We start from the raw sequence: 12,331 nt of genomic DNA, 5'->3' as shown, positions 1-12,331 counted from the left end.
GCTGGAGTGAAGATTCAGTGAATCAATGCACGTAAAATTCTTGCACCACTCACTGCCTGTGACAAGCCAATTGTCACATTGTGCATTCCGCGAGGAAGTTGTCACGTGAATTGCATAGATCTCATTAGAGAAAGTACTTTAAAAATATTTGATTTTTAAATTATTCATTTAATTATGTTAGTTAAATGTTAATAAATATATAGGGCTGTATTCATTTGTAAGAGAACAAATTGGATCATGTTAATATCAATCACAACAAATTGCTGTTTGTTGGTAGGGTTCTTACCCAGGAAAATGAAAAACTTAAAATAAAGAAATTGTTTACTCTTGGGCAGAAAAGTTTAATACAGTTCTTGAATTTTAGTAATTTAAGTCAGAACCTTGACTGATTGGCAGATTGTCTACAATTTATTAAACTCATTGACTCGGTTTCTGAAGAATCCAGTGCACACATCAAGTTACATTAATGTGCAGAGTAGATCCAGAAGTAAGAAGTAAAGATGTCTGGCTGGTTCCTTGGCCACCAGCAATCAGGGAATGGCAGTTTAGTTTTTCAGTTCTCCCTTGGATGATTCCAATTTTCACCATTATAAATCATGTTGAAATGAATATCTTTTACCCAAAACTTTTATGCATCTTTAATTATTTCCTTAGAATAAATGGATCAAAGCAGAATGATCAGATCAAAGGAAATGATTGAGTCTTTGTATACTAATTGCTAGCTTACGTTCCAAATAGGTTTTTACTCATTTATACTCTTACCAACAGTGTTTGAAAGTGTTCATTTCCTCTACATTTCTGCTATCAAAGAGTATTTGTTTTTTTATCTTTCCTAACTTCATAGGCAAAAAAAAAAAAAAAAAAAAAGGGAAGAAGAAAAGGAAAAACGGAAACGGTATAGCTCGCTCTTGCAAGGGAGAAAAATATTTCACTCTCATTTACATCTTTTTACTAGTTTTTAATAAAAAAATGTCTGCTTCAGAGTCTACTATTTTTCTGTTCACAGGATTTTTAACAACCAAAACTCTTCGTATCTACTACTTAAAAAAAAAAAACCCTACATAAATTAAACAGAAGAGGAGAAAGAGATACTGCTATTACATGCATTGAGATTAAGAAAGATCACAAGACTAAACTCCAGAGCCTAAAGACTGACTTTCAAAAAGGACAACAGGTGTGGACTTCCCTGGTGGTGCAGTGGTTAAGAATCCGCCTGCCAATGCAGGGGACACGGGTTCGAGCCCTGGTCTGGGAAGATCCCACAAGCCATGGAGCAACTAAGCCCGTGCTCCACAACTACTGAGCCTGCACTCTAGAGCCCACCAGCCACAACTATTGAACCCACGTGCCACAACTACTGAAGCCCGCACGCTGAGAGCCTGTGCTCCGCAACAAGAGAAGCCACCACAATTAGAAGCCCACGCTCTGCAACTAGAGAAAGCCCACACACAGCAACGAAGACCCAATGCAGCCAAAAATATAAACAAACAAACAAAAAGGACAACAGGGGTACTTCCCTGGTGGTCCAGTGCTTAAGACTCTGTGCTCCCAATGCAGGGTCTGGGGTTCGATCCCTGCTCAGGGAACTAGATCCCGCATGCCGCAACTAAAAGATCACGTACCACAACTAAGGAGCTGGTGGGCTGCAACTAAGACGCCCGCCTCCCGCACCTAAGACCCAGCGCAACCAAAAAAAAAAAAAAAAAACACAACAGGAATCTCAACAACTGGAATCAAAGATCCCACAAGCCATGGAGCAACTAAGCCCGTGCTCCACAACTACTGAGCCTGCACTCTAGAGCCCACCAGCCACAACTATTGAACCCACGTGCCACAACTACTGAAGCCCGCACGCTGAGAGCCTGTGCTCCGCAACAAGAGAAGCCACCACAATTAGAAGCCCACGCTCTGCAACTAGAGAAAGCCCACACACAGCAACGAAGACCCAATGCAGCCAAAAATATAAACAAACAAACAAAAAGGACAACAGGGGTACTTCCCTGGTGGTCCAGTGCTTAAGACTCTGTGCTCCCAATGCAGGGTCTGGGGTTCGATCCCTGCTCAGGGAACTAGATCCCGCATGCCGCAACTAAAAGATCACGTACCACAACTAAGGAGCTGGTGGGCTGCAACTAAGACGCCCGCCTCCCGCACCTAAGACCCAGCGCAACCAAAAAAAAAAAAAAAAAACACAACAGGAATCTCAACAACTGGAATCAAAGAAACTCAGTTTAGAACTTTGTATTTTCAGTTACTGGATGGGAATGTGTAAAGTTTAGTAATAGAGAGACTTTTGGTGATTTAAGGGACATCTGATCTATATTATTTGTGAACCAGCTCAAAATTCCTTGGTGATATAGTTTGAAAAATGATCAGAGCTATTAATTAATTTTTTTTATCCAAAAAGGAATATGAATTAGAAAGATGAATATATAACTCTGTAGTGATTGGTGGTACTCTTTACCATGTCCTGCAGTGTTCTCATTCAGTACTGTTTAGAATAATGATGTGTGTATGAAGAGTGTTATGCATACTTATATCTAAAAAGTAGTTAGATGTGAGGATTTTCAGAGATATACATGTATTTTAAATTCAAATAATCTTCATGGTATTTGAAGGTAGAATTCTGGGGCCCCGCCGGAGGGAAGGAAGGGGTTAAACAGGGTAGGAAGTTGCTGGGATAGGCCTCTGGGCTGATTTCTCACTAGGAAATCTGGTATTTCAGGTTGGACTGGGCTTTGGGCATGGTTACTCCTTTGTTCAAGAGAAAAAGTGCTTGGATCTGCCTGCACTGTCAGACCGGACCTGTAGAAAATGAATTCTCGTGATTTCTAGAATTAGAAAGTGAGGCCGGGGGCCCCGAAGTCCCTTGAACAGACTTTACCCCGTAAATCCAAGCGCGTATTCCCCGATTTCCTAGGACTGTGCGTAATAACTGACCCCTCAAGGCCTCTCCCCACAGCATATCCATGTATCCTGGGAGTAAATTTGGAAACGTCAGTGATCTAGTTCACAAACCTTAGTCTTTCTAAGAGCGGGGGATTCCTTTCACATTTATTGTGAGATTACCCCTTAAGTAAAAGTGACCTTGAAATTGCCATTTTTATTTCAGATAAAGTTGTTTTCCTACTTTTCATAGTTTGCGATTCGTGTATTTCTATTTCTCTGATGACCAGCGTCTGCCTGTGGATTCCTTCTTGCCACATTTTTTTTTCAGTTGCTTCATTTAACCTGTGACGAATGAGTTAAATAAAAACAACATGTACTCCTAGAATTGAGGAGTACAGCTTGTTCCAGACCTGATAAAGAGGAGGAAACTGCACTGTTCATTCCTGTCATTCTTTCTCCCTCCCTTCCCTTCAAAATTATCATCAAAAGTCATGTTGGAAAGTTTTTAATTAATGGTAGTGAGCCCAGGGTATGTTTATTTTGAATTAAATTGATTGGTTCCTTTAGGAATTTACCTACCAAGCACTAACTTATCTTCCGGTCATATGTGAATTATTCTGTTAATGTTCTCGCCAGCCAGCTCACAGGCTTAAGGGCCCCAGGCTGTACACAGTGCCTGAAGGGAAGAAAATAGGTGGGAAGAAACTGTCAGGAAGGAGAGACTGTAAACTCCCTGAGACATTTGGGATTTAATGGAAACAGCGGTAGACCAGAAGTCTAGGAACCCGGGTTCTAGGTTGAGCTCCCTGCTCGGATGTGTGAAATTGCACAATGTCACCCAGCCTCTCGAGTCCCTGTTTTCCTCACTTATAAAATAGAAATTATAACACCCGCGTGGCCTGTTTCCCTAGGATGGTAGTGGGAATCCAATGAGATACTGTATGCAAAAATCACTTTGAAAATCACTCTCTAGGGACTTCCCTGGTGGCGCAGTGGTTAAGAATCCACATGCCAATGCAGGGGACATGGGTTCAAGTCCTGGTCTGGGAAGAGCCCACGTGCTTTGAAGCAACTAAGCCCGCGCGCCACAACTACTGAGCCTGAGCTCTAGCGCCTGCGAGCCACAACTACTTAGCCCGCGAGCCACAACTATTGAGCCCGCGTGCCACAACTACTGAACCCCGTGTGCCTAGAGCCCATGTTCCTCAACAAGAGAAGCCACCGCAATGAGAAGCCCGCGCACGGCGACGAAGAGTAGCCTCCGCTCGCCACAACTAGAGAAAGCCCGTGCACAGCAACGAAGACCCAACGCAGCCAAAAATTAAAAAAAAAAACAAAAAACATAAAAAATAATTTTAAAAAATAGAGCTCTTTCTAGAAGTAACATGTAATTATTATTTTGGAAAGAAAATATGAGACAGGCAGGAAAGTGCATCCTCTTTGGGAATTCATTCTGGAGTGAGGTTTTAGGGGCATTGGGAAGGGTCCCACTTGGGTAACTTAGATGAAATTCCTCAAGGAAGTTTCCCCTGACCCTACCCCTTCCCACACCCAGGTCTGTGCTCTCCAGACACGCCCCTACCATCCTGTACTCTTAGCATTTTGCAGACAGTGCTATCACTGTTTACAAGGCTGTAAGTCCCTTGAGGTTAGGACCTGGTCTTACCCATCATGTGTCCACAGAGCCTGGCATTGTACACATAGGGGACACTTAATAAACAAGTGAAACTATTTCTCATAAGTAAAATCCTGAAGGAGGCATTAAATCAGACAGGGTCATACATCAAAGGACTCTGATGCACCTTAGCACTGTAAGGAAAAGTCAGTGGATTGAAACCAGACTTGGTGTCCAAAAGGCTAGGTTTAAGTCCTAGCTCTATCACTTTTTTGCTGTATTACCTTGGGGAAGTGACTTAACCTCTCTGAACTTCAATTTCCTCAATTGTAAATGGAGTAAAATACTTTTCTGGGCTTTATCTTCTTTAACTCCATTAAGAACACCATTTTTGTTCTTTGTTAATGGCACATTTAATTTGGCAAATGCTCTAAAATATTTTGTTTTGATTATTCCTGCAATATAAATAACAAGACAATATTAACATACTTTGCAATATGTTTCTAAAATAAACATAAAATTGTAATAATAGAATCATTTTTATCTTAGTTCGTCTACAACTCTATCCTCTCTCATTGTTCAGGTTGTTGGGTGATTTGAATCATGAGGGTTTGAGGGAGATGGAGTACCTGAGTAAGGATGATAGTTTTATATAAACTCATACTACATTCCTGGTACGTCCTTCCTATGACCACTAGCCTAGGGCAAACCCCTATCAGCTCTGGCCACCTAAATTATCTTGCTGCATCCATTCGTGCCTGTCTTCAAGTCATTTCTCCTAATATAGAGCAAATGTTAAAAACTTGCAAATCTGACCATATCACTTAAAGCCTGACTTCTCACTGCCTGGGAATAAAGTCCAGGATCCTCCTGGAGCTGGTTCTCCATATTATGTCTCTCTGTCTCTGTCTCTGCCATTGTCCTCTCTCATTATCCTCCAAAGAGCTGGATCTAATTTTCTCAGCCTCAGACTTTGTCATGCTCTTTTCTCTGCCTGGAATATTCTCTTCTCTCTTTGCATCTGGCCAACTGTACTGTCAACCAGGTCTCAGTGTTAATGTCACTTCTTCATGGTAGGCCTTTCCTGAGCCCCTAGACTAGACTGAGGGTCCTTGTGACCTGCTTCCTGAACATCTCTGTTCCTGACGCTTGCGATGTTCTAATGTCTCCTTCGCTAGACCAGGCTGTCAGCTCCACAAGGCAAGGGTGGCCTCTCCAGTTCACCTCTACACCCCTAGATCCTGCAGGGCATGGGGTGTGCCTCATGCAAGAGGTGCCAGGTGTGTGTTCCCTGAACTAGAAGTGATACCGCCACCTAGCCCAAGACAGAACATTGAGTCTATCACGGCAGTCATTCATTCAGTTACTGATCCCCTTACTCTGTGTCAGGCACCGTTCTGGGGGCTGTGGACACAGCAATGAACACACAGCCACAGGTTCTTGCTTTCGTGGGGTTTATATCCTAGTAGGGAGGGCCTGATAATAAATGAAGCCAGGTATGGAGCATGTTAGCTGATGGCAAGTGTTGGAGAATAAGAAGGCAGAAGAGAAAAGGAACACTCCTAAACTGCTGGTGGGAATGTAAATTGGTGCAGCTACTATGGAGAACAGTATGGAGGTTCCTTAAAAATCTAAAACTATAGTTGCCATATGATCCAGCAGTCCCACTCCTGGGCATGTATCTGGAGAAAAGTCTAATTTGAAAAGATAAATGCACCCCAATGTTCATAGCAGCACTATTAACAATAGCCAAGATATGGAGGCAACCTAAGTGTCCATCGACAGATGAATGGATAAAGAAGATGTGCTATTAATATATATATATATATATATATATATACACAAAGGAATATTAGCCACAAAAAAGAATGAAATAATGCCATTTGCAGCAACATGGATGGACCTAAAGATTGTCATACTAAATGAAGTACGTTAGACAGAGAACGACAAACATCATCTAATATCACGTATATGCGGAATCTTAAAAAATGATGCAAATGAGTTATTTATAAAACAGAAACAAACTCACAGACATAGAAAACAAACTTATGGTGACCAAAGGGGAAGGTGAGGGGAGGGATAAATTAGGAGTTTGGGATTAACAGATACACACTATTATATATAAAATAGATAAACAACAAGGACCTGCTGTGTAGCACAGGGAACTATACTCAATATCTTAATAAACTATAATGGAAAGGAATCTAAAAAAGAATATATATATATATGTATCACTTTGCTGGACACCTGAAACTAACACAATACTGTAAATCAACTATATTTCAGTAAACATTTTTTAAAAAATATTTATTTATTTGGCTGCCCCTGGTCTTAGTTGCAGCACGCGGGATCTTTATTGCGGCACGTGGGATCTAGTTCCCTGACCAGGGATCTAACCCGGTCCCCCTGCATTGGGAGCGCCGAGTCTTAACCATTGGACCACCAGGGAAGTCCTTCAATAAAATTTTTTTTTTTAATTAAAAAAAAAGAAAGCAAGAGAGGAGGATGGGGAACGCCAGGAGAGGTGGTAGGGGGTATGTTTCTGTTTTTAATAGGTTAGTAGGGAGGGCTTCATGGAGGTGGCATCTGAGCCTGCAGGAGGTGAGGGAGTGAGCTAGGAGGATGCTTGGGGCAGAACATTCCAGACAGAGGGCACAGCAGTGCAGAGCTGGCGCTGGCGTTTTCAAGGACCAGCAAGAAGGCTGGTGGGCGGCAGCAGAGCTAGCTGGGGAGACAGCAGGAGGAATTGAGGACTTTAATTTTCTTCTGCGTGAGAAGGGGGCCATTGCAGGGTCTGAGCAGAGGAGGGGTGTAAGTCCAGCTTACACGTGAAAAGGATCCCTCTGAACTATATCTGGAGAATTGACTCAAAAGAGCAAGACAGAAAGCAGAAAGGCTCGTTGAGAGGTTTTGCGATAATCCAGGCAGAAGATGGAGGTGATTTGACCCAGAGTGTTAGTGGTGGGCATGCCGAGAAGGGTTTAGATTCTAGATCTATTTTGAAGGAAGGGCCAAGAGGATTTGCTGATGGATCGGGTGTGAGATGTCAGGGAAAGCGATGATTCCCAGGGGTTTGGCCTGGGTGGCCAGAGGATGGAGTTGCCAATAAGGAAATGGGGAGACTGTGGGAGAGCAATTTTGGGGAGACAGGCGAGGACCTCAGCTTCCCCAAACGTGAGATGCCTATTGGTTATCCAGCATGTTTTTGAATTCTAAAATAATACGTCGAAGAGGGCAATTTTCTTTCATCTGTATGTGCAGTAAAGAAACACCATACAGGAGCTTCCCCAGTAGCACAGTAGTTAAGAATCCGCCTGCCAATGCAGGGGACATGGGTTCGAGCTCTGGTCCGGGAAGATCCCACGTGCCGCAGAGCAACTAAGCCCGTGGGCCACAACTACTGAGCCCACGCGCCACAACTACTGAAGCCCACGCGCCTAAAGCCCGTGCTCCACAACAAGAGAAGCCACCATAGTGAGAAGCCCGCGCACCGCAATGAAGAGTAGACCCCACTCACATCAACTAGAGAAAGCCCGCGCACAGCAGCAAAGACCCAATGCAGCCAAAAAAAAGAATAAATAAAATAAATTAATTTTAAAAAAGATAGCATCCTTTCCATAGGAACACCCCAATACATATTGTTCATAACTAACATCTCACAGGAAGAACCAGGTCAGGAAAAGTGTTACTGAAACTGCAGGGCTGAGCATGGCACAAAAATGTTAATAAAGGAAAATGTGTTGCTAGATCATTGTATCCAGAAAAATGGATTTATCACTGGGCTAAATATTTTAAAAAATTGCCTGGTCAAAAAAATACTTTTAATTCTAAGCACTGAACAATAAACCATAGTTCCTAAAACACGTGAGTTCTTCCGACAGCTGTTTTACTCCAATTGTTCAGGGATTTTGCTGGAATCCAAGTGGTTTTCCAAGAGAGTTGACGGTTTCCTGGCCATCAATCACCCTCACAAGGCTGTTCACCCTCTCTTGAAATCAAGAGAAGAGGTGAGTGTTAATTTGCATTCTCTTAGGCTCCTAGAATTCTCTCTCTGTCCAATAGTGTTTGATGAGGTCCAAATATTCATTTCGGTCACACGGATGACAAGGATCATATGAAATTAGAAAATTGTCTTGGTAGGAAGAGGTAAAATCATGCCACCCTACAAGCTAACACTGACATATATCTGGGATCTCAAAATTGCTGAATAGGCAGTGTTTGAAAGGAGAAAAGAAAAACACCAAAATGAAAAAAATTTTAGCTGCTTGTCCAATGATATATTTTTGCCATGCTTCGTGTTACCAAGCAGAGCCGAAGCTTGGTATCATTTTAAGGGGCGGTGGGGGTGGAGTGTAAAGCTATAAGTGAGGCAAAAGAAATGAATTTGAAGGACAGGAAAGCACACATCCTCTTGGACCCCTGTCTCTAGGATGGAAAATGACTTTGCAGTAGCGCTTTCTGTGCAGTCAGAAGGGAACTTGTTTCCCAGCTGTTCTGCTGTATTTTCCTTATTAGTCTTTGCTCCCACGGTCTAAAAGCAAATACCGGATCTTAGAGCCTACAGTCCTGGTGGAGAACTGCACTTTCCGAGTGACTCATAGGCCAGAGCAAACCACCTACTGTACCAGCTGGACATGTACCACGTCGGCTGCCCAGAGCAGCTTCTGCTTCCACTTGACCTGGCTTGCTTTGCTTTAGACTGTTGCTATCACCTTCATGGGATAATAACGGTGGGGTTTAAACATGGATACTTTGATTCATTTTTCTTCAAATGTAGCTCTCAATCACTACTAAGAGATCTTGGAAGACATATTTTGTCTTGACTTTCAACTGAGGATGCTTTGAGGCCAACGTAATTGACAATGACATTGTTGAAAATTCTGATCCATGTCCTTTGGTGTGTAAATGATACATTCCTTGAAAAATAAAGGTTGTGGTTCATTTCAGGCTTGGTTATTATTTGCTACTGCTTCATGATAAGTAGGAGATGAGCTCCCTTTATTAGCACTTGTCCTTTGAATGGGGTGACCTCTTATCTCTTCTGTCTCCCCCTCACCTCTCCTCCGATCAAAGGCCAGTTCTTGAGATTTCTTTAGAGACAGGAAAAATGTACTTCTTACCCTCAGAAAGCTTTCTGAACCAGTTGTGGATATTTAACACATAAGAATCATAGAACCACAAAGGAGTACAAATAAGATGCAATTTCAGAGAAAGGAGAAATTATTTTTGCCTCCGCTTGGACCCTAATGCCTGTGCCTTTCGGCCTAGCATTTCACTTGGCTTTAGTATTGTTTCCGAAAAATTGTTCTACTGGATGATAGACGCCTTGAGTTGGAGGCTACGTTATTTTCATGGTTCTATCTCCTCTCTATTCTAGTACATTCAGCAGCTCCCCCTCCCCCGCCCCCACCTCCCCACCAATCCTTCCACGGGACACAGCTCTGTACACATAACAGGGCTTGGTAAGCACTTGCTGATGTAATTGAATCAGGGAGGGCTTTTTTGAGAAGGTGGAGCTTAGGTTCTGCTTTAGACAGAGAGGGGTCATTGGATGGTGATGGGCTGCCCATAAATGAATCATTTGTCCTGGGCCTTGAGAAGAATTTGAAATCAGAACAGAGTGGAGACGCATGCTTTGTGGAATGATCACAGCAGAACTGAGGGTTAGTTTGACAAAATAAGGGGTCAGGGAGGAGGCCGGCCAAGATGTTTTGGAGTATAATTGTGTAATTAGGGTGGCTCATAAAATAAGAGAACTTCCGGAGGCGCTGTGGTCGGGATGCGGGCCACATTCATGGTATTTCTTTTCTTCCCTATTTCACGCCCAGGACACTGTCTTCTTCTTCAATTGTTCCTTAGTACTTTATTATATTCTTGGCGGTGTCGAGGGGTGGGTGAGGTCTGTTAATATGATTTCATCATTCCTTTCTTTGCATGTTTATGTTTAATTTATTCATCAGTCTGTTTTGGAATTGGTTTGTTTTCAGGAAAGAGGTTGAATGCATTTTGAAAAACTATTTGAAAGTTGGATTGACACCTGAAACTAACACAACATGGTAAGTCAACTATACTTCAATTAAAAACAAACAACAACCACAAGAAAATTGGATTGAGAAAATTAATGTGTTTTTTTTTTTCTGGGAAGAATCCTGGCTGGTTTTGTAAAAACGCCATGGATGAAAAAAAGATATTCTTTAAAATCAGAACGATATCTAGCTTGGGGCAACTGCTTGAGATGGGAAAAGCAGGAAAAAGTAGCAGGTTTGAGGAAATGAGTTTCCTTGTTGACGGTGTTTTAGGACACTTAGGAAGTGATAGAAAGAGCCATCTGAAGTCAGGGCTTGATTTCAAGAGAATTCGGAGCTGGAAAGAGATTCAGCAGACAAAGGGAGTGGTTAGAAGTTGGAGATGGTGTCAGGAGAGCGTGTGGAATGGGGTCCTTAACTGGGATCCACGGTGAGTCGGTGATTAGGATTCAAGTCTCTATAACCAGCAGAAATTATAAGCAATGTTTTCTATGAGTTTCCACTTGGCGTGCTGGGGTGGAGTGTGTCCATAACTTTGATCAGAGTCTGAGAAGTATCCAAAGGTTAACGAATCGGTGGTGTAGAATGGGAATAGATAAGAGCAAAAAAGGTCAGGCTCTGATGGGAAATCAGCATTTAAGGAGGAAGCAGAGAGGAGACAGGGAAAGAGGCCATAGAGATAAGGAGGGCAGAAATCTATCTCGGAAGTCAGGAGGACGTGGAGAGCCTGGTGTCTTGAAGGCAGAGAGGAGGGACCATTAGAAAGTCATGGTGTGACTGGAGGGGTGTTGTGAGGAGTAGAGAACGGGAATCAGGAGCAGGGACTGTACGTCCAGACTTCTCTTTCTGGAAGGTTGACATTTGACAAAAGTGAATATTTACTGAGTTCCTGAGAAGGGCCGGGACCTGTATCATTCAGTGTAGACACGAATGTGAGCAAGGTCACATAAGCTTTGTGCTTGTGGATCTTCGGGTCTCGTGGGAGAGAGACGCTGATCAAATAGTGACCCAGAGTAAGTGAATCGTCACAAACTGAGTCAGGCTTCGGCGGGAGGAAACACGGTGCCCCGCACGGAACATGACCTCATCTGAGGTCAAAGAAGGGTCCTGAGGAGGTTTGAGCTCAGACCTGAAGGATGAATAGGAGTAAAATAGTTGGGGGTAGGGGCAGGGAGCAGAATATCCCGGGCAACGTGGAAAGAGGGTGGAAAGGGCCAAGGGGTGTGACGGGAGTCCCTGCTGGTCTTTTAAATGATAGGGAGGCTCTGAGTCAGAACAATCAGGAGACTGCTGATGTGTGGAGGGTGGAACGCAATCAGTTTTTCATTTTGAAATCAAGAGTCCAGGGGAGAGCTAATTCTAGCTTGGACCGGCATCCTGGCAATGAAGGTAAAGAGAAGCAGGTGAATTCAAGAACTAGGTTGGAGCTGAAATTAGTGCCCGGAGATAGCAGGGAGAACACAGTGATCTGGGCACATCCTGCAAAAAGTAAAGTTTTTTTTCTTCAGGGGCTGAGTGCTGGAGCTTAATTGTAGGCGAGGGAAAGAGCCGTGGAGGGAGAACTTGAAGAAATCAAAACCAGCAGGGGGGGCTTCCCTGCTGGCACAGTGGTTGAGAATCCGCCTGCCGATGCAGGGGACGCGGGTTCGTGCCCCGGTCCGGGAGGATCCCACGTGCCGCGGAGCGGCTGGGCCCGTGAGCCGTGGCCGCTGAGCCTGCGCGTCCGGAGCCTGTGCTCCGCAGCGGGAGAGGCCACAACGGTGAGAGGCCCGCGTACCGCAAAAAAAAAAAAAAAAAAAGC

At 43.5% G+C, this 12,331-nt stretch overlaps 1 long non-coding RNA gene across 5 annotated transcripts in view; it reads left to right on the top strand.

Annotated features, from left to right (window-relative positions):
- Positions 1–10,107: 10,107 nt before the first annotated feature.
- The window catches only part of LOC102985458 (uncharacterized), a 37,998-nt gene continuing 35,774 nt past the window's right edge, over positions 10,108–12,331 (top strand). For 3 of the 5 annotated variants that reach the window (XR_008616959.1, XR_448364.3, XR_008616956.1), the window contains exons 1-2: positions 10,192–10,301; positions 10,492–10,560. This is a non-coding gene — a long non-coding RNA (uncharacterized lncRNA). The other 2 variants (XR_008616957.1, XR_008616958.1) reach the window with 2 other exon arrangements.

The sequence above is a fragment of the Physeter macrocephalus genome, chromosome 3, assembly GCF_002837175.3.
Source record: "Physeter macrocephalus isolate SW-GA chromosome 3, ASM283717v5, whole genome shotgun sequence".
Classification (NCBI taxonomy): Eukaryota; Metazoa; Chordata; class Mammalia; order Artiodactyla; family Physeteridae; genus Physeter; species Physeter macrocephalus.
The sequence above is the reverse complement of the archived record's forward strand: the minus strand, read 5'-3'. Positions and strand labels throughout refer to the sequence as shown.